Below are 21,279 nucleotides of genomic sequence, written 5' to 3'. Positions count from 1 at the left end.
AATAATTATTTGAGATGTTTTCCAGAAATAATTGTTAATAAAATGTCTTTTTGTCTTTTCAAACCTTTGTCAAAGAAGTCTTGAATTCAATATTATTTCATTGTGATACATCAACAAAATGAATATAATTTATAAATATCAAATTGCTATACGTGAAAAAACACCATTACACCTTAAAGCACCATATGTTGTTGATGTTTGCGTTATTACTGTGGGATCCGTGGCGGCTCTATGAGTTTAGTGCGAAGAAGTAATAGACCTCAATCCAGAGGTCCGGGTTCGCGTCCGCCAAGTCATTATGTAATATGCTTTTTTTTTTTTAAATAAAAATATATATGGCTGTATATGTAGAAATCTTTGCATTCAAGTATGTTTTACTGAAATGTAATAAAATAAACATTATTATTATGTTATGTTTCTATATATTATGCACTTTAAAAACACTTTTTTGTTAAATGTCCAATAGGCTTTAATTGACTTGGGGTTACGCTTCAAGTATGTTGTATGCTCAATCTAGCCAACCGAGAGACACCGATGAGACACTGAACTAATGACCGATTAATGCTATGCCTAATACTAGAATGCCTATGAGTTTTGGAGAGGGCCTTCAACTGATTCAACTACGTTAGTGCGGAGCTTCAAATCATTCACAAGGTTCATTGCTTCATTGAGGCTTCAAATAATACACAGGGTTCATTGCCTCATGAGGCTTCAAATCGCTCACAGGAGCTCATTGAGGCTTCGGATCAGTCACATGATTCAGTGATCCACTACTTCAGGTGATTCAAATGACCACTGCTTCATGTGAAGCAAACAAATGACGTAACCCGCCTCAAACTATCGGAAGCAAACAGTGTTCCGCACGAAGCAACACATCACGTGATCTGACTGAACCAGAATTAATACAATGCTTCGTTGAAATATAGCCTAGATTACTCCTGGAAGAAAGGATTTATTATTTCTTTCTTTTTTTTCAATTCATTTATTTAAAAAAAATATCAGCAGATATGATTCTTTTAGTTTTGCATTTTGGAAAATGTAATTAGTATTATGTTTTAAAATTTAAAACAATTTCTAATTACACGACTTACTAACAAATGAAATATCAAATATCTTACTTGTTTTAACAGTAATTTCCCAGCCGAGTATATCTGAGGTCAGATATGCCTACCTTTCTAAAGCAACATTATCGTGTTTTTGATTGTACAACAATTTTACATTTCAAGTATGATAATGCGTATGCGTGACTGGCTTTTTTGTTGGGTAATCACATGTGTGGTTGATATATAACCAGATAACAGAGAAATTATAAAATGTAATTTCATTTTGTAAGTCACAAAAGACACTGACAGAGCCTGTAATTAGGCTACATATCATTATTTTTAAATGCCAAGTTACAGGCAATAGCAGCCTGTGTGTAACTCGTATGTTCAAGTTCAAGTATGTTCAATGACGCGGCTCTACCAATAGATGTCACTATGGAGCACGAAGCGCTTCAAGTGATTCGGCTCAGTGAATCTTTTATGAAGCAAATGGTTCAGAGGGTTCAGTGGTTCAAGAGGCTTCACTTTTCCCACCACTACTAAATAGCAATGAGAAAACACAGCCGTCAGACACTTCCAACTTTCAATTAAGTTTCCTTATACAAAACAGCATTTACACAGATTGTCCGACTACAAACAATCTAGTTTTCATAAGACTCCCAAAACAAATAAAATCAATATTCTCACTTTCTTTCCTGAACTCCAATGCAGCCCCGCCTGTCCTTACCGTTCCTCTCTCTGTACAAAATGCGCTCCTGTTTCTCCTCAACATAGTATATTTATACAGAGAAAACCAATAAAGAATTTAGCAGCCAATTACCTAATCAACCAATAACAAAGACCGTGTGAGTTAAACATATTAGCACCACGTTCAATGTATAATATGCATCAAGTGCGTCAATTAGAAACCATGAAAGAACCGCTTCAATTCACAGGTAATTAATGTATTAGCAGCATCTAGTGCAGTCTGAAAAGATTAATTAACCTTTCTAGTGCTAGTTTATACACATATACAAACAATTGTACCTACAAAATGCCCATCTGTTACAGTAATAATGCATGTACGGTACCATAAATAAACAGATAAATGATCAGAATGAAAACTAACAACTTAGGAATTCAAACCGTGTTTGATGTGTGTCTCAGCAGCCCACGTAAAGTGTTTACTGAAAGCGGGATGGTTAAATAGAGCGGGTCAGCTCAACAAAGTCTGAGCAAATGTCAGTGATTTTACCATGAAACTGAATGTTTGTAGCATCCGTCTGAATCGTATGCCCAGTGTGAACCAGTCTTTACTCTCATCTACCAGTAGAGAGAGGAAACCATATTTCCTTGTACCAATAGGGACCACAATGAGCGTTACACTCACAGGAAACCAAAAATTTTCAAAGCCCCAGCTCAAAATCCCAGAATGAGATTGATGAAGAATGAATGATGGCTCGAAAAATCTCAACAATATAACAAAGTCCTGAGAATTCTCAGCTCGCTGACTTTCAAACTACTGCTTGTCTCAACTAATCGTGTGGCACTAACTGTTAACACAACACGCTTGCAAACTGAAGATTCAAATCCCACATATACCAGACCTTTTTTTTCTTTATTATATAAAGATTTTTTTTTCAGGCAAATGTTCCATTTTAAAACAGAAATAAATCATTTAATATAAACGATGAAGACATCAAAATAAGTGTGTTCCCCAGTATATTTCCATGTTGACAAAATACATTAATTGTCATTAAACTCGGATGTCCTGTAATATACATATACGTGGAAAAAAGTGCCTGGGTCTGCAAAAAATACGTCGGAAGAAGGACAAGATGGACATTTTTACCTTCCTTTGGCGACTTATTTCTCTTACTGTATGACAGGTATTTACTTTTTTTTCAACATTTCACATAAGAGTATTGGGAACTACAGATTAAATGTGGAATGGTGCTTTTGGCTGATTTACTTTCCCTGCGCCAATTCCCTGAAAACACGTAAACTATCCGTGCTGTATAGATAGTCATAGTCACTGCAGTTCTCGCGCTTCGCTGTAACTTGGCGCGAGGAACTACCGTTCCTCAAGATGCAGTCACTTACAATAGGACATTGATTTAACATCTTATCCACAGGATGGAGCACAAGGAGGTTAAGTGACTTGCTCAGTGAGTCAGTGGCAGAGTGGGATTTGAACCTGTGACCTGGTTACAAACCCTGGACTTTAACCACTGGATCACACATAAAAAAAAAAAAACATTATGCATTATATACAGATACATAGATAGGAAACTTAACATGGCACAATTATACACACAGTGACTGAAAGGGATATATAAAACGGCTGGAAGTGAAGAGGTTAATTATTTCTTAGCATTTTAGAACAATTTAGCATTCGTGGGCAACAGCGGTGTACAATTATGAGGGTTATAAGGCTGAGAGGTAAAAGGCTATAGAACTTTCCCGGCAACTTTTGTGACAAAGTACTTCCTTTAATACCTGTTGCAAAAAAAAAAGATGCAATCACGACTGCATGCGATACATCCTTGGAGTTTTACTCCATAATAAATAGATGCATTTTGCTGCAATGGCTTGTGGTGTTTTTTCAGTTTGCAGCAAGTGGTAATAGCTAGTTTTTTGAAGAACTAGCCAGGCTGTCATCTTTGAAACAGGGAAGGTAAAGAAATGCATGTGATCACGCAAGAGTTATTAGAGTTTACAAGAAGCATTACCTTACGCATTGAGGAAATCTAAATTCAATAGGTACTGTATAGCTTAAACATTGAATGTGTCTGAAATACACAGCAAGTTGCACTAAGCCTGGTTCTTCTCTTCTTATGACATGAGGTGGCATACAAGACATTCCCCCAGTAATGACACAGGACAAGGGTCCACAGGATAGGTAATTTTGACTACAAGTGATGGACAAAAATGTACTTACTATATAAATACCACAGGGTTTATCTGCAGAAATGTACTTGTCTGTAGCCACATTCTTATTTTTTTCATGTGTTTTGAATTCCTGGTCAGCCCACTTTTTCAAAAGTTTAAAAGGTCATTTTTCCTGCTACACATCCATTTTTAAATAATACCTACTGTAAGTCATATTTATAACATCCCATACTACTAAACTTACTGAAGCTGTTTAAAGATGGCACTCACATTAAATGTATGCATAGTAATGTCAGGATACTTGAATATTAGCAACATTTCACAAGTGAGCCTACATAGGATTCAATACAAGGTTTATTTATTTTTTAGTAGTTCCTTTGAAGGTGAAACACCTTCCATGGTAAATATTTCATATTTGGTCATCACACATAGGCAAAATCCACATCTTATAGACATGTGTCCTTTGATATTAAGTTAAAAACAGTGCAAATGTAATCTAGTTTTAAATGAGGAGGACAAAATCTGCAATACTGTTTCCCTGTGCTGTCTGTTCAAACCAATTAGTATCAATCCAGTTACAACTGGTGCCTGGGCTTCAAAGAGAACTAAAAGTACACCAACTCCATTTCATATACAACTAATTTCCCTGCAGGAGTGTAAAATCAATTTAAGTCATCGCCACTTATTCAAGCGCAAGTAAATCCTTCACACTGGATACGCGTCCCAGACACCAGGAAAGATTGTATTGGCTTAGGCTTGGAAGGTTCCAAGACTTCAAGGCAGAGGAAAGTGAATTAGGCTTTGAACCATGGGATATAGGAAACCTTTTTCATTTTACAGAAGCAGATGATCATCGATCTTTAACAGCACAGGAGCAATCCTTCATACGAGTGTGCCTGGTTCATACTTAGTGGCCCTTGACCACATTTCCACATGGCCGGTAACACAGTTTCCAAGGACTTTCAAGGAATTTCAATTATGTGCTGGAATTTAGGCAGGAAGAAGTGCTTAACACCCTACTTATTCTTTTAAACACTGTCATGTTGAACTGCTACAAATTACGTAGGACCTTATTTTTGTAATTTTGTGTTGTATCATTCTTATTTATGTCCTGTCCCCGCCCCCAATTTTTTTTTTTTTTTGTAAAACTGCTACTATTGTGGCTTTGGTCACATCTGGACTCATGCACTGGCTCTCACTTCTTGTTTTCTCCGTCTTTCCCCTTCTGAAGTCCGCAGTTCCTCCTTCACTTTCTTTTCTTTCTGGGAGGAGAGAAATGAATATACCGAGATGGTTAAACATGCAGTTGCACTGATGTTTTACGCTTTGTATGCATTGGAGGCCATTACTAATGAGCATGTTGACTTTTCAGTATTTACTTGTAAGCAAATTAGCTATGTTTTATTATTACTATATTGCAGGAATAGTACACTATTGACAATAACCGGCAAAACACTTCATTAAAAGGCAAATATATGCAGTATTATCTGTAATCTTTGAACACAATTGAATACTAGTTTGTATGTACTGTATGATGTTGTAATCCGATACTATTGAATGTTACTTTGTTATAATTATGTACAATAAGATTGAATGTAAGAATGCAAAAGCATTAGTCACACACGCTGCGGTACACTTGACAAACATCTAGAGCCCAGACTGATGGGAGCCAAGCTCTGTAGGATTTTGACCAATTGGAGAGTTTTGATAAGGATGCCTTACTTTCTATAGGTTGCCTGCTCCAGGGACTAGGGGCGGAACTAGGGCTATTTAACCCCGGGAAATGTGAATGAAAAGCTGTACTGAGCTTGGTGCCTGAAATCAGACCCAGGGATCCTTTGGATTCCTGTATTGAAGATTGTTATTTTGTGTACCTTTTTTCTATTTGAATAAAGCATTTTAAAAACCAAACAAGACAAACAGCTTTCCATTAAACACAAGCGTGCAAAGCAGTGTTCCACAATCCGACGTTTTCCGAGTCGGAGACGGAGCGGTGCGGTGAGGAGCGGAAGCAGCGGTCCAGCCTGTAAGCAGAGTGAGCAGCCAGCGATTCCTGAGTCTGAGGTGGAACAGGAGGCGACGCGTCTCGGCAGCAGCGGTCCAGCCTGTAAGCAGAGTGAGCAGCCAGCGATTCCTGAGTCTGAGGTGGAACAGGAGGCACCGCGACTCATCAGCAGCAGATCCAGTGAGGTAGAAATTCCTGAGTCAAAGACGGAATGGCGCCTGTGTGGTTCTCATCAGCAATACAACACATAACACAATAAGCAGCAGATCCAGCTTGTGAGCGGTGAGGCAGTAATTCTCACAGACGGAACGGGGGCGGGTCCCGAGTCAGTGACGGAACGGCGCCAATGCGGTTTTCATCCGCAACAACACGCAGTAAAATAATATAACTAAATACACCACATCCAACAAAGACAACCAACTACATTACTGCATGAAAGGGTTAATATTGAACACAAGAAATATATTTTTTCTATTAAAAAAAAAAAAAAATTGCCATTGCTTTATATGCGGAAAAATGTCATCCTCATATGAGGTCATCATGCATTTGTGTCTTCCATATGTCCTCATATAAAGACGAGAAGAGAATTTTTTTTTTTAAACCATCCCCATAAGAGGTCGCCATGCATGAAAAGGTTAAAGCAGTGTTGGCTGATTTAAATCGTCGATTTAAATCACTTGATTTAAAAAAAAAAAAAATTTATTTAAATCATTTTTCATTTCCTACCTATTTTATATAGTTTCTCAAGGAAAAGACATGAAAAGTATGTTTTAAAAACCTTTTATTAACACAAACATCATAAACACTTACTGTCTATAAACTAAAACTTACGGCTGTATTCTGATCACAGCGCAAATGCGAGTGAAAGTGTGAACGTTGCTTGCCCCCCGATTCTGTGGCGCATAAATAGAGTGAAGACATGTCTTGCCCCGTTATAGAGCGCCTGTACCCATCATTAACATATTCGCCAAAGCGATTCTGATGACAGTGCAATGGGGTCCCAAATAGACAACTGAGCACTGTGTTAAGACCCGCTGAAACCAGGTTTATTTAGTGGTGCAATCAGGAACTTTAACAATTTAACACACTATAAAAAGCAAAGTAGTCCTAAGTAACAACTGCTTGTGTTTGGACTGACACAGAAAGAGGAAAACAAAGAAAGAAAAGTAAAAGGAAAGAATGACTGGGGTGAGTGAGGGGGATTTTTCTCTGGCGTACTCCATCTGTAAATTCTTGTAGTTCGTATATTGTACTTGACATTTAGAGGATGCCACAATGATAAATAATTTGCTTTATTTATGTGTTCATTTAAGACTGAGTAATTTAGTTTGGTATGTAACTATTCACAAACCACCATTTCCAACATCCTTAAATTTACAGTTTGGAGGTACTGTAGAGCTACATCTACGGTACTACAAATAAAAAAAAAAAATCTAATTTAAATCAGATAAATCCGATTTTAAAAAACAAAAATCTAAAAAAATTGCCAACCCCAGGTTAAAAGTTTAAAAAAAAAGGTATTTATTAACTTGCTCGTAAAACTTGTAAACATACACCTTTTTGCCGCTAACATTTACTCATATTCCTACTTAAGACAGAGTTATATTTATATTTGGTTGCCTTCCTTGGTCCCTGCAGTCTTAAACTCATTCACATTCCTAGTCTCTTCTTGATAATGAACTACAGCTCCCAAATTGGCAACCAAGCTACTACCCAGAATTCCTGCTATCAAACTGGCAGTCGCTTCGAAACTCCAAAATTCACAATGATGTAATCTTGCGCAATATTAGATCTATTATATAGGAACTTTAAAACTTCCTAATATTGAAAACCAGCAAAGGAAATTGGGTAATATGTCATCATTTTGGAATGTTCTCATAGTGATAAATAAAAATAATTCAAGCAGGGTAACACTTATTTCTGGAATGTTCCTTCATCACTAAATGAACGCGATACCCAGTTCACTACAATGCTTCTCCATATCTGGTTCATGTTATGCTGTGTGTGGGGGACCCTTTTAGCATTTTCTGATAGCAATATGCCTGTTAAGATATGTGTAAAAGGCATGTTAGTTACATACATAGCCCTGAATGATGTCACTAAATTAACAGTGAATGTGTTTCAGCACAAGCATCAGAAATCATAAAAATCAACATAGGAAGCACTCCATAGCTTAACAAAATTCTGCAAAATATATTTGTGTGTAAGATAGCAAGTGTATAGCATTTAATGGGATATGGCAAAGACTAGAAAGAAACATTGAATATAAATTGGCCTACATTGAGGTCAGCACCAATGTTTTTTGACAAAGGTTAAGACCACTCTACCCTAGGATAACTAATCAAGTTGTCCAATGTCTCATATTGAAAATAAAATATATATAAAAGCATAGGAACTATTTCTATCCAAGGTTAAATCTAATCTTCTAACCCCAGGCCATTCAATGAAGTGCCCTGGCTCTCCCACCCTCTCCTCCTTTATTATTCAGATAACTAATACAAAATGGTAGGTCCAGGGAGATTAATAACCGCTGCTATATCTGAGGCAGAAATAAAGGGGACATGATCCGCAGCTGCCTATGTTCATTCGTGCCGTGGTTCATAAGCTTAGTTAGTGGAAATCTGCCACAATTAGGAGAATTGAGAGGTCGGCCTATTGAAGTGCTCCCTACCTCCATAGCTAATTGTCTTCATTAGCAGGTTAGTCAAAAAGGGAGTTCATGGAAAGTGTTTATACTCCTCTCTGGCTCTCTTCTTTCCTCGGCTCTTCCTGCCCGAGTGGAAATCAGGGTCCTCTGGTTCCTCCTTAACGATCCCTTCTGTAGCACTAGTTTTTTTTTTTAAATAAATTTAGTCGTTGCCAATTATTTTTATTATTTTCTCCCAATTTAGAATGGCCAATTATTTATTTTTGCTCACCGCTACCACCCCTGCGCTGACTCGGGAGGCCGAAGACAAACACACAGTGTCCTGTGTGCCGTCAGCCGACCGCTTTTTTTTTCACTGCGGACTCACCATGCAGCCACCCAAGAGCTACAGCGTCAGAGGACAACGCAGCTCTCGGGCAACTTACAGGCAAGCCCGCAGGTGCATGGCCAAACTATAGGGGTCGCTTGTGCGCTGTGAGCCGAGGACACCCTGACCGACCTAACCCTCCCTCCCCCCGGGCGACGCTCGGCCAATTGAGTGCCGCCCCCTGGAAGCTCCCGTCCACGGTCGGCTGTGGAATATCCTGGACTCGAATCGGCGACGTCCAGGCTATAGAGCGCATCCTGCCTCCACGCGGAGCGCCTTTACCGGATGCGCCACTCAGGAGACCCCATGTAGCACTAGATTTGAATAATAATAATAATAATAATAATAATAATAATAATAATAATAATAAACTGGTTTCCAAGTCAAGATTGAGTTGTACTTTGATATTTGATTTGCAAGCGTGACAAGAATTAATATGTTTTTTTTTTTTTTCTGCTGGCATCCAATTCAGCTAACACACTCTTATATACAGTAAGATTTGGGATGGGGGTTGATGGGATTTGAAGTGCTCGTATTTGAATTTGTGGGATACTGAGGCAAATCAACATGTTGTGTGTGTGTGTGTGTGTGTGTCTTTGGGGGGGCTGGATAAAATTCCCCTGGGCGGACATATCCCACAGTCCTTGTGTTTGATAAAACCTTTAAGCATACAGTAGCACTGAAACAGAATGAAGCCATAGATACCCAATATCCATCACTAAATAGCTTTGAATGAATTCACAATAGTTGTCAAGCAGTGTCTCAGTGCAGTGCACAAGGGTGTTCAAGATTAGGAATGGAGCTACTTAGCAGGAAGCCCCTATTGGAGGGGATCTGTTGTTCTCTGGAGTGGGGGGTTGGCTTCCACCCCTAACTGCGCGTCCTTGGGAGACGGATTTCCGCTGGTGAAGATTATCTCACTCTGCCGCTTTAGACAGCAACAAGCCACGATTGCTTCCCAATATAAAATAGCAATGCGGTTGTTCCATGCATACAAAATACAGCCTGAGGCTGCTCCATTAGTTGTGTGGCCTTGTAAAGACTACAGCTTCATTATACCATTACTCCCCAGAACTGAAGACGGAGGATGACAGACATGCAGTGTAAATGGAGTGAAATAGAGCCATTATCTTCATTGGGATGTAGGTAGTAACTGAAAAATGACCCCATAACACCCTTCATAAAATAGCTCATTAGAATGTCTCGACAGGGGGATCTTTTATAACCTGTTTTTACACTGCTATAAAAAACAAATTCTAAAACAGAATAATTCAGGGCTACCCTCTAACTGGTCCCCAATGGATAATGTACAATTCCCAAAGGCCAAGTAACACTGTACATTCTACCATGATTTAACCTTTTAAGGTACACAAGAAACTGAGCAGTTATTCAAACGGTTTCTTCTTAAAATACATTTGAGTGACGAGGTATCAAGAAAACTGACAATATGGTCAACCAGATCCAACCTGTCAGTAAATTGTAAACCCTGTTCCGTGCACCTCATTGAAAAAAAAATAATAATAATAATTTGTGGGACACATGTCCCTTGTACATTAAAAGGTTAAATTCTTGCTGGAAGCAACCAAAAAAAAGCCAGTGCAAAATCTGGTCTTTTATACTGCTGCACCTAATTTCTTCTACTTTTGTTCAGTAACATTTGTGTTGTACAATTTTAGTTTTTGATGGTTTCAAACTAAGTAGTCATCATACAGCTACATTTAAAACCTTACAATGGTACTTCATTTGAGGAGTGTAACGTGATATTCCTTGCCAGAGATTGCCTTCCAAGTCTGAGCATGTTTCAATGTTTTATACTGACATTAATTAATGGAAAAAGCTGGGAAAGAAGATTTAAACTGGGCTGTATAGCTAAATATAGAACCTCCCTCAAGAAGCACCATGGTGACACTCCATTATCTAATCGTGAAACAAAAAACACAAAAAAACCTACCTCACAAAGTCTTTCATTTCTGTGTCAGCGCTATGAGATTTTGTTGACTTGTTCTGTAGAAAAAAAGTAAAAAAAAGACATTTTTCTATTTGTTATTACTTATGACAGAAATAGATTTTATATATCTAGGAGTTCACTGTTTCAATTTACAACTCTCATTATCAATTCCCGGTTTTGGTGCTCAACTCATTTCCTGAAACAGGTTCAGCCATATTCACATTTCATTACCCGTGTTTGTGTTTAGATTTGTGTGCAGGTGACAGTCATTTCATTAGGGAGTTATACCACTTTTATGAGCAAACTAAATAATGTGAGTTGGAAAAGGAGGGAGAGGAAAATGTTTGAAATGCTCTACCTGTTTCATTGCTGATGTGTCTTTCTTTTTCTTCCCAGTTCCACCCATTTCCTCCTGTTTCTATTTTTACTGAAACGAGAGGAATTGATATAAAGAAACGCCATGTTTGTTGGGATGTTGCAACGTTAGTGATCTTTTTACTTCTAAGACTGATAAAAAGAGAAAGCATTGAAACTCACTGCCATACATAGAAATGATATACACCATAAAACTGAAGTGAGGAAGCCCCGCAATAAACAATGTCTAAGCACTGCATTTAAATTGAATTTCCATAGATATATAAGATAGATTTACACAATTTACAGAAGCCTTCTAATAATCTGCCACTTTAGATCAGTTATGTTTTTTTGTTTTGCTGGCAATACACGACTGTGCACTAGATGGAGCTGGCACTTACCAATATAAAGATGATTTAATGTTCATTGCTTACTAAGGGCCTCATGCACTAAACAGCGGTAACGTCTTTTGGACGCAGAAAGCCCCTTACTGCGTGCTTTGTGCACCTGCTGCATTCACTAAGCAGTGGCAAACGACCTTGCACGTGGAATGAATTGCGTTTAAAGAGGTACTGCATGCAAGTCATTTGAATACAATTAAATACAATTAATAATGTTAATCTATGGAAATGTATTTAAATTGTTTCCCCTAATTCTGCGAGGGAGGTGCTTGATATGAAAACCATATTCACTTAAAGGTGCTAACTTTACCATGTGCCTCTGCATGTGTTAAGTGTACTGCATATTGAAACCAGGAAGTGTATGACTAAATCACAATATAAATAGGGCAGATCACAAGTAGTGGGTGTGCGAAACATGGAGGTGATACTGTGTCACAGAGCCAGGAGAAGTACAGAAATGACAGCAAGAAGGCGAGTCAGGGAGAGAATATAAGACTAGGCAGACCTTTACTAGGGCTGTGTGAGGACGAGATAATAATTAGGTACAGATTGAAAAGCGAAACTGAAGATTCTCGGTGTGGTCACCAGCTATCCCGGTGTAGGACGCCCAAAACACTACTCAGTATAAAACACTCTAGAATGTTTTGAATGTAAGCTGATAACACTAGAGTGTAATGAGTGTATGTTCAAAACACTCTGCTGCGCTTTGAATTCAAGTTCAAAACACTCTCTTTCAAGACCACAACACTATAGCTACATACGCCGAAAACACTCCCCTGTAACACAATCAAATCAATAAACAGTTTAATACTACTACCTACATATACCATATTTTCTAACCACTGCTTAAATAAATAAAACCAGCTACATAAAATATATTCCGCCTATTAGTTTTATTTCGTCAATGTGTTTTGTTGTTAGTAACCTTTATATATTTTGTTATAAACATGTGTAAAACATGTGTGTAATAGTGCTAATCTAAATGTGTCTAAATGAGAGTAAATATGAATGTCATTCTGTATTTGACTAAAAGTGTAGAGCACATACTATTTAGCTAACTAAACTATACATAAAAGAATGCAATTCTGCCTCAGGTTTGTGGTGATATTATGTGCAATATCACAATCCAACCAAGTGCAGAGAGTTTCAACACGATGGGTAGACCTGTTAGACAAAGAGAGCCCGAATTTCAAGAAATATTCAGTCATTTATCATTATTTATTATTTATTATGTGGACCACCATCACAAAGCACTTTACAAGATGCAGTAACAACAAAATACATAATACTTTAAATACAGAGAAGTGCATGATACATGATATACAATAACAAATTTAAAAATGCCAAATACAATGCAGTGAAAAATGCATAATACATGATATAGTAGCATAACACATGAAATAGTAGCAGCAACACAGCAGCTAATAGCAGATATCAGGCTTAAAGATCATGGAAAGCAAGAGAGAACAAATGGGTCTTGAGAGTTGATTTAAAGCGAGCGACGGTGAGAGCATCACGCACCAAAGCTGGGAGAGAGTTCCAAAGAGTCAGAGCCATGAAGCTAAACGAGCATTCTCAAAGTGTGGTGCACTTTTGCTTTTGCGATAACAAACAGGCCAGAGTCAGAGGACCTCAGTTTGTGGGCAGGGACATAGTGCTTCAGCATGTTGAGGTACTCGGGACCTGTGTGATGAAGGGCATTGTAGGTGAGCAGGAGAGTTTTGAAAGTAATCCTGAACTTTACAGATAGCCAGTGCAGCTAGGCAAGATGGGGGGTGATGTGTTCACGTTTTTTACATCTGGTAAGGATCCTGGCAGCGACATTTTGAACTAGCTGCAGTCGGTTTGTGGTGCGTGCCGGGAGACCACCATATAGAGTGTTACAGTAGTCGAGTCGAGAGGAGACAAATGCATGACAAAGTATTTGTTCTAATATTAAACATATTTTTTAATTTTAAAAAAGTTGTATTAAACAAGATAACATATTCAAAACATATCGATGCATCTCGTAATCCCTCGAGAATGATTGTTGTTTTTTAAGCAAAATAACTTAAACCAGTATGCTTGAAATAGTCACCCATTAGCCATAGATTCCAATTTACTGTATTCATGTGTGTGTGTGTGTTAATGGAAATCTGTGTTTCTTTAATGTGTATATAGTTAATTTTGGTATTTTTTTTTTTTTGCTTTGTATTTCAACTCTGTATTTTTATATACAGTACATTTGTACAGTTAGTTTCTATTAGTAAATTCATTTAGCTTTAGCTGAAAAATGTTTGGGGAAATACGAATGTAATAACATAACTGTAAAAATGTACGTAAATGCTTTGAGCTTAATGTATTTTAAAGTGTTCATAACTCAGTGATAGTAATAATGGGCAATTTGCCAACATTGGTAATGCCTGTCATAGGTGATGCTTGTTAAGGGATCAGTCCCTGCTAAAACCGTTGTCAGATCCCACAATATTGAGTGTACATCTGGAGTGTTAAAAAGTCGTTTCAGATGTTAGATAGCTCCGGTGGTGTGCTTACATATTTTTGGAGTAATGATTAGTTGTGATTGTGAGAGTAAAATGATTAGAAATGGAACCAGCATAAAATATTTGTGAGCTAGTTTTTCCTTTAAGTCTGTATTTCAAATATGTTTATTTCTAGCTTTTATTTTTGTGGACTATTTGGCTGTCACTGTAGTTGCTGTTCTGTCTCGATGGCAGAGCGCTGTGTTTATTCATTTTTAAAAAGGGAACTCAGGAAAAAACAGAAATGCAGCACTCTGAAACACTTTACAGCATGTTGATGCAGAGTCGTTATCGGCATGAGATAAGATGTCGGTGTGGTTCAGTTGTGAAAGGTTTCTGGGGGCGCGCCTGGATATATAAATACATGTTTTTATATTGTTTTAACTGGTGAGCGAGTGTAAGGCATTGCAAAATAATGCGGCAGGGACGGTGCTATGATGCGCTATAAACAGATATGCTATGGTTTGACTGTGGCGCTAAACTTTAAGATTGCATTGTGTCTAGGAATTCGGGACAAATGCCGTCACAGAGGCATTAAGCCCGGGACCCGGACTTGATCTTTACATTTCGGGACTGTCCCGCCAAATTAGGGACGGGTAGTCACCCTAGGTGTGCTACAGTATTGCCCTGCAAATGTATGTAAAATAATTGTTGCATGTTGCATTCTGCATAACATGGGCAGCAGTGTGGAGTAGTGGTTAGTGCTCTGGACTCTTGACCGAAGGGTTGTGGGTTCAATCCCCAGTGGTGGACACTGCTGCTGTACCCTTGAGCAAGGTACTTTACCTAGATTGCTCCAGTAAAAACCCAACTGTATAAATGGGTAATTGTATGTAAAAATAATGTGATATCTTGTCACAATTGTAAGTCGCCCTGGATAAGGGCGTCTGCTAAGAAATTAATAATAATAATAGCTGTCAACAATGCACTAGCAGAGGATAGTGACAATGCCAATATTGATGCTGAACCCCCTGCAGAGGACATCGAGGAGGAACACAACATGGCCAGTGGGAGAGTATTGAGAGAACATGTCAGAGTCAAAGTACCTTAACTCAGACCAAGTAAACAGCATTGGGGTAATTACAATAAGAACCACTCAGAATGATTGCAAACATCATAAAAACACAAAGGGAACAGGAAATAAAAAACAAATAATGGGTCATATGAATCTAAAGTACTTACTCTTTAAATAGTTTAGGAGAAATGTACATCTAAATATAATTACAGAGAACCTATAAATTGTACATTTCCAGAAATAGGACTAGGACTTCATTGAAGGAGCTTAATACAAATATTGGACAAAATGAATGTTTTAAAAATAAATTTTAAAAAAAGTCAGACTAATTGGTGCTTTCAAAACTTTTGATTTTAGTTTACATGCTAATACATGCAGTAAAACATATAGCTGTAGGATATTTTCTTAAATACAGTAGTACGTTGAAAAGTTAACTCTTGAACGCACCCATATAAAATGAAGTCAGCGAAATAATACCATTCCTGAACCTCCTACACCCTGAATTGTCCTCCTCCTTCTCAACTCAATAACTCTGGAGTTTCAATTAATTACCATGCTTTGCATAATGAGCACACACACACACACAGACACACAGACACACAGACACACACACACACACACACACACACACAAACACACTACTGTATTATTTTAGGGTTTACTTGCAGTTTCATTCCAACATTAAAATGGTATATATGGTCACAAAATATTTTGCCTGTAAATTAAAATTCATCAACCACTGAAGATGTATAGATGTGCTCATGGACACTGTGTGTTGAACACAAGAGCAGGGTAAGTCATACGATACAGGGCAAGTCCTGGTACTGCAGAGTTGACAATCTCAGATAGAGGCACACAGGGAGAAATGCATTGGTGCTCCCGCAGGATAAGGGAGGTTCTTCTTATTGTGGTGGTCAGACGCCCCAACAAAGCAAAGCAGAGACTAACCAGACAAGCTAGAAAAGTGGCGATTAATGAGGGAACAAAGATTAGCTGTTGATCTTCAGATATCCAGTACTCCGAATCAGTATCTGGGTTGGGTGTCAGTAACACGTATAACTGTAGCCATGGCTGTCGATGTAAAACCTTAAACTAATTACAAACCATCAGACTATTGTTTAAAATTACAGATTCAGTTTCCTTGACTCGTACAGAGCACATTACACTAATCTTGTGAAACCTTCATTGGCTTCCTACTGTACATCATTCAGGGTTGTTTTAACATCTTGTTGTTGACCTAGAAGTTCCAGCATGGGCTAGCACCTTAGTACCTTTAAGACGTGTTGTCTGAATATGTTTCAGCCCATTCTCTACGCTCTGCTAATGAAGAGATATTAACTATTTCGAATGGCATGCAGGCGGTGTCCTCCCTATTCATGAAATTCTCTTCCAAAACATATCTAGCATCTGAGCCAATGTTTTTTACATCAAGATTACAGTGCTTTAGAGTCTTTCACAGAAGGTGCTTTATAAATCTCTACTGTATGAAAAGAGTTTTCAATTTTGATCACTATTGGATAAGTGGATGCCTCAATTATCTCACCTGTAGTTACTGTATATTCCTAGACTGCGGTGTGGAGCTTTCTCATCTTTATTGCATTTAAAAAAACAACAAACCGCAGTCAGGAATCTCCCTCTAGTTTGCCTAATTCAGAATGAAGGTTACCCAGGAAGATGGATACATAGATAAATCTCTCTACCTCTTTGAAGTGTCAGCTCTGGATCTAATCTCCTCTGCACTGGGTTTCTTGCCCTTTGATTTATTTTTCTTCATTTTGCTCTCTTTGTTGAGATTCTGCTCAGATCCCATCTTGCTGGATTGTCTTGGATCAAGCTGACAGGTGAATGGAAAGTGGCATTAAAGAAGAACAGAAAAAATATATATATCAAGCCCCTTTTCCCCCCAAAGTTAGCAAATACACAAACACACAAATGTACAAATGTACCAGTTTTCTTAAGAAAAAAAAAAAAAAACCTTGATTGTTTTTTTTTTTATTTATTTAAATCTCAAAAATGCTCATAACAGTTTGGGACATTCTTAGTTTTACCGATGGTTAATCCCTGGTGATGCAGTGTGTTGAAAATGGTATGTTTGATACACTTGTGGCGATAGATCTATCTGATGTTTGATAATCAAGGTCTTGGGCTTGCCAGAAGTCAGATATTGAAGAATTATCCAATTTAATAAGCATTACATTTCAACAGTAGAAAACACTTTGTTGATCAATTCATTTTGCATCATTTTCAACTGCTAATCTAAGGTTTTGCAATTGAAAAATCTGCAATAAAAGAATCTCCATCACAAGAGAAGGGTAGTAACATTGCCAGAGCTCTGTGTATGTTCACCGACAAGCGCATGACTTGGAAATAAATGTAGTTGATCTGACTTGCATGAATAATTCTACCAGGGCAGCAGTGTGGAGTAGTGGTTAGGGCTCTGAACTCTTGACTGGAGGGTCGTGGGTTCAATCCCAGGTGGGGACACTGCTGCTGTACCCTTGAGCAAGGTACTTTACCTAGATTGCTCCAGTAAAAACCCAACTGTATAAATGGGTAATTGTATGTAAAAATAATGTGATAACTTGTAACAATTGTAAGTCGCCCTGGGTAAGGGCGTCTGCTAAGAAATAAATAATAATAATAATACCACTTACATCACACACATTAACTTCAGTTCAAAGTGGCCTGGTTAACTATCAAAAGTCATCCAAACAAAACCTTGCTTTTTCACCAACATGGTGTATTATCTGTTGATTCTCTTTTTTAATCAATTTATTTAAAAGGAGTCAAAGCACTCCACTAAAATAAAGCCTATGCACTTCACTGTGAAAAGCCCATGAAGTGATGGCTGTGAGAATTATAAAAGGTAAGCCTCAACAAGGCTGGCCCTTACAAGATTAAAAACCACCTACAATGGTAAAATGCCCTTGAATTGAAAATGTAGTACAGCAAGTGTAGTGGTTATTGTAAGCAACTTATCCCCAATGGGCCATTTATCTGCTGAGAACTACAAACTGCAGGGCAACGGCAGCAAATTAGCCCTGCAGCAAATGTAATGCATTGTTTTAATCAAACCACTGTTGCCACATAGGATTAAGAATATAATTGAGATATCCACTTTAATGTTTAGTGTTGCAAATGTTGATTTTAATATACTGTACAGAGATGGAAATAAGACACTTTCCAGCCACGATTTCAGAGTATTTGGTAGTTAACTGCATGTTGGTACTCTTGGAGAGGTGGCTTGATATTGGGGGACAGACAGGGGTGATGCTGGGATACCAGAATCACCGTCGAGCCCTCTTGAGGTGTTGTGGGCTAGTCGACGAAACACAGAGGATGGAAGGTGACCCCAGAGATGTACCCTACTTAGCCCAATACAGACGGTTGTCATGCTGATGCGCTGGGGAGACAGCACTGTGGTTGATCCCCAGAGCCAGCATCACAGCCGTTGTGTGTGCTGATGCGCTAGGGAGGTAAAATTAGCTGATCCCTGGAGCTAGCATTACACTCCAGCCATCACCACCAGGCAGAAGGATATCTACATCATCATATGGAAGGAAACGCAAATGGATGGAGACACAGATGGATCACATTAGTTTACTGTAATGCTACGTCTTAGCTGGTGCTTACCTTGGCAAGAGCAGAGTTCAAATCAGCATGAAGTTTTAACATCTACTCTCGTGTAATGGAAATCATAATTTGATAATTATCTTTAGTACCTTTTTGGTTATTTAGTAAATATCACAGGAGACTTTTTCTTGATATGTTCCTCCAATTCAATAAAAAATAAAAAATAAATCTTATACCCAAATGTAACATTGCATCCCCTTTTTATTTTAATAAAATGTAGGGTGTTTTAATTTGGAAGCTAGACCTACACACTAATGGTTCATGTGTGGGAGTCATAATTGTGTCCTACACAACGGCACATCCTACACTATTATTAGGCAGAAGTGTTAAAGGGACTAGGAGCTCTTAAAATAAACAAATCCCCTGGGCTGGATGAGATCCTCCCAATAGTACTCAAAGAAATAAAAAAAGTTTTTTACAAACCGCTAACCAAGATCATGCAACAGTCTCGTGACACGGGTTGTACCAACAGACTGGAGAATTGCAAACGTAATACCGATCCACAAAAAGTGAAACAAAACCGAACCAGGTAACTACAGACCAATAAGCCTGATTTCTATTATATGTAAACTTATAGAAACTTTAGTAAGATCCAAAATGGAAAATTACCTATATGGTAACAGTATCCTGGGAGACAGTCAGCATGGTTTTAGGAAAGGGAGATCGTATCTAACTAACCTGCTTGATTTTTTTGAGGATGCAACATTGACAGTGGTTAATTGCAAAGCATATGACATGGTTTATTTAGATTTCCAGAAAGCTTTTGACAAAGTCCGGCATAAAAGATTAATTCTCAAACTGAATGCAGTAGAGATTCAAGGAAATGCATGCACATTGATGAGGGAGTAGTTAAGATGTAGAAAACAGAAAGTACTGATTAGAGGAGAAACCTCAAAATGGAGCGAGGTAACCAGTGGTGTACCACTGGGATCAGTATTAGGTCCTCTGCTATTCCTAATATACAATAATGATTTAGATTCTGGTATAGTAAGCAAACTTTAAATTTGCAGATGACATAAAAATAAGAGGAGTGGCAAACAATGTTGCAGCAGCAAAGGTCATTCAAAATGATCTAAACAGCATTCAGAACTTGGCAGACACATGGCAAGTGACATTTAATAGAGAAAAGTGTAAGGTACTGCACGCAGGCAATAAAAATGTGCATTATAAATATCATATGGGAGATACTGAAATTGAAGAAGGAATCTATGAAAAAGACCTAGGAGTTTATGTTGACTCAGAAATGTCTTCATCTAGACAATGTGGGTAAGCTATAAAAAAGGCCAACAAAATGCTCAGATATATTGTGAAAAGTGTTGAATTTAAATCAAGGGAAGTAATGTTAAAACTTTACAATGCATTAGTAAGACCTCATCTAGAATATTGTGTTCAGTTCTGGTCACCTCGTTACAAAAAGGAATTTGCTGCTCAAGAGTGCAAAGAAGAGTGACCAGAATTATCCCGGGTTTAAAAGGCATGTCGTATGCAGACAGGCTAAAAGAATTGAATCTAGTCTTGAACAAAGAAGACTATGTGGCGATCTGATTCAAGCATTCAGAATTCTAAAAGGTATTGACAATATCGACCCAAGGGACTTTTTCAACCTGAAAAAAGAAACAAGGACCAGGGGTCACAAATGGAGATTAGATAAAGGGGCATTCAGAACAGAAAATAGGAGGCACTTTTTTATGCAGAGAATTGTGAGGGTCTGGAACCAACTCCCCAGTAATGTTGTTAAAGCTGACACCCTGGGATCCTTCAAGAAGCTGCTTGTTGAGATTCTGGGATCAATAAGCTACCAACAACCAAACAAGAAAGATGGGCCGAATGGCCTCCTCTCGTTTGTAAACTTTCTTATGTTCTTAGTGTGTCCTACACAACGGCACATCCTACACTATTATTCCAGAATTGGTCATTAACAACTGGTATACTTGTTTTTTCAGCAAAACTCTTACATCTTTAACCAACATACTGTTAAAATAAGGGTAATTAAGAACATTTTCCAAACTGAGCATTGCGAGTCCTGATGAGGCCATTGTGTTACATTTTATACAATGCCAACATCCCTCTTTGACTGACAAAGACTTAATTGGTTTAATTACAGTTGTGGTTTTGTCCCTGCTGAGCTTAACGAAGTGCAACAAAACAGCTTCATTAATTGACAACTTCCAGCTTCCAGCTTTTGATCAAAACATCATAATTACAGGTACAGTTACGGCAGCATCCAGAATTAGCTTCTACTTTGTCAAGAACAGGGGTGAAATTCTGCCGGTACTCACCGTTAATCCATACCAGGACTTATACTGAGTACCGGGATTTATTTAATCTGTTTTTCATCCAACACGGATGCATTCCACCCACTCGCAGTCCACTAGCACATTTCTCAAATTCGCATTCATTCACTACAGTTCATGCTGCTTGCATTCTGTTTCTTCACACTGCTTCTGTTTCTGTTAGCTGCTATTGGCCACCTTTA

The 21,279-nt window shown here is 38.1% G+C and overlaps 1 long non-coding RNA gene across 1 annotated transcript in view; it reads right to left on the bottom strand.

Annotated features, from left to right (window-relative positions):
* Positions 1 to 4,460: 4,460 nt before the first annotated feature.
* The window catches only part of LOC131698763 (uncharacterized), a 32,743-nt gene continuing 15,924 nt past the window's right edge, over positions 4,461 to 21,279 (bottom strand). Inside the window, exons 2-4 of the long non-coding RNA XR_009307773.1 lie at positions 11,240 to 11,308; positions 10,885 to 10,937; positions 4,461 to 5,176 (exon numbers count right to left, since the gene is read on the bottom strand). This is a non-coding gene — a long non-coding RNA (uncharacterized LOC131698763). The remainder of the gene's footprint in view (positions 5,177 to 10,884; positions 10,938 to 11,239; positions 11,309 to 21,279) is intronic.

Source organism: Acipenser ruthenus, chromosome 19 (assembly GCF_902713425.1).
Source record: "Acipenser ruthenus chromosome 19, fAciRut3.2 maternal haplotype, whole genome shotgun sequence".
Lineage (NCBI taxonomy): Eukaryota > Metazoa > Chordata > Actinopteri > Acipenseriformes > Acipenseridae > Acipenser > Acipenser ruthenus.
Note: the sequence above shows the minus strand (reverse complement) of the source record. Positions and strands in the feature narration are given on the sequence as shown.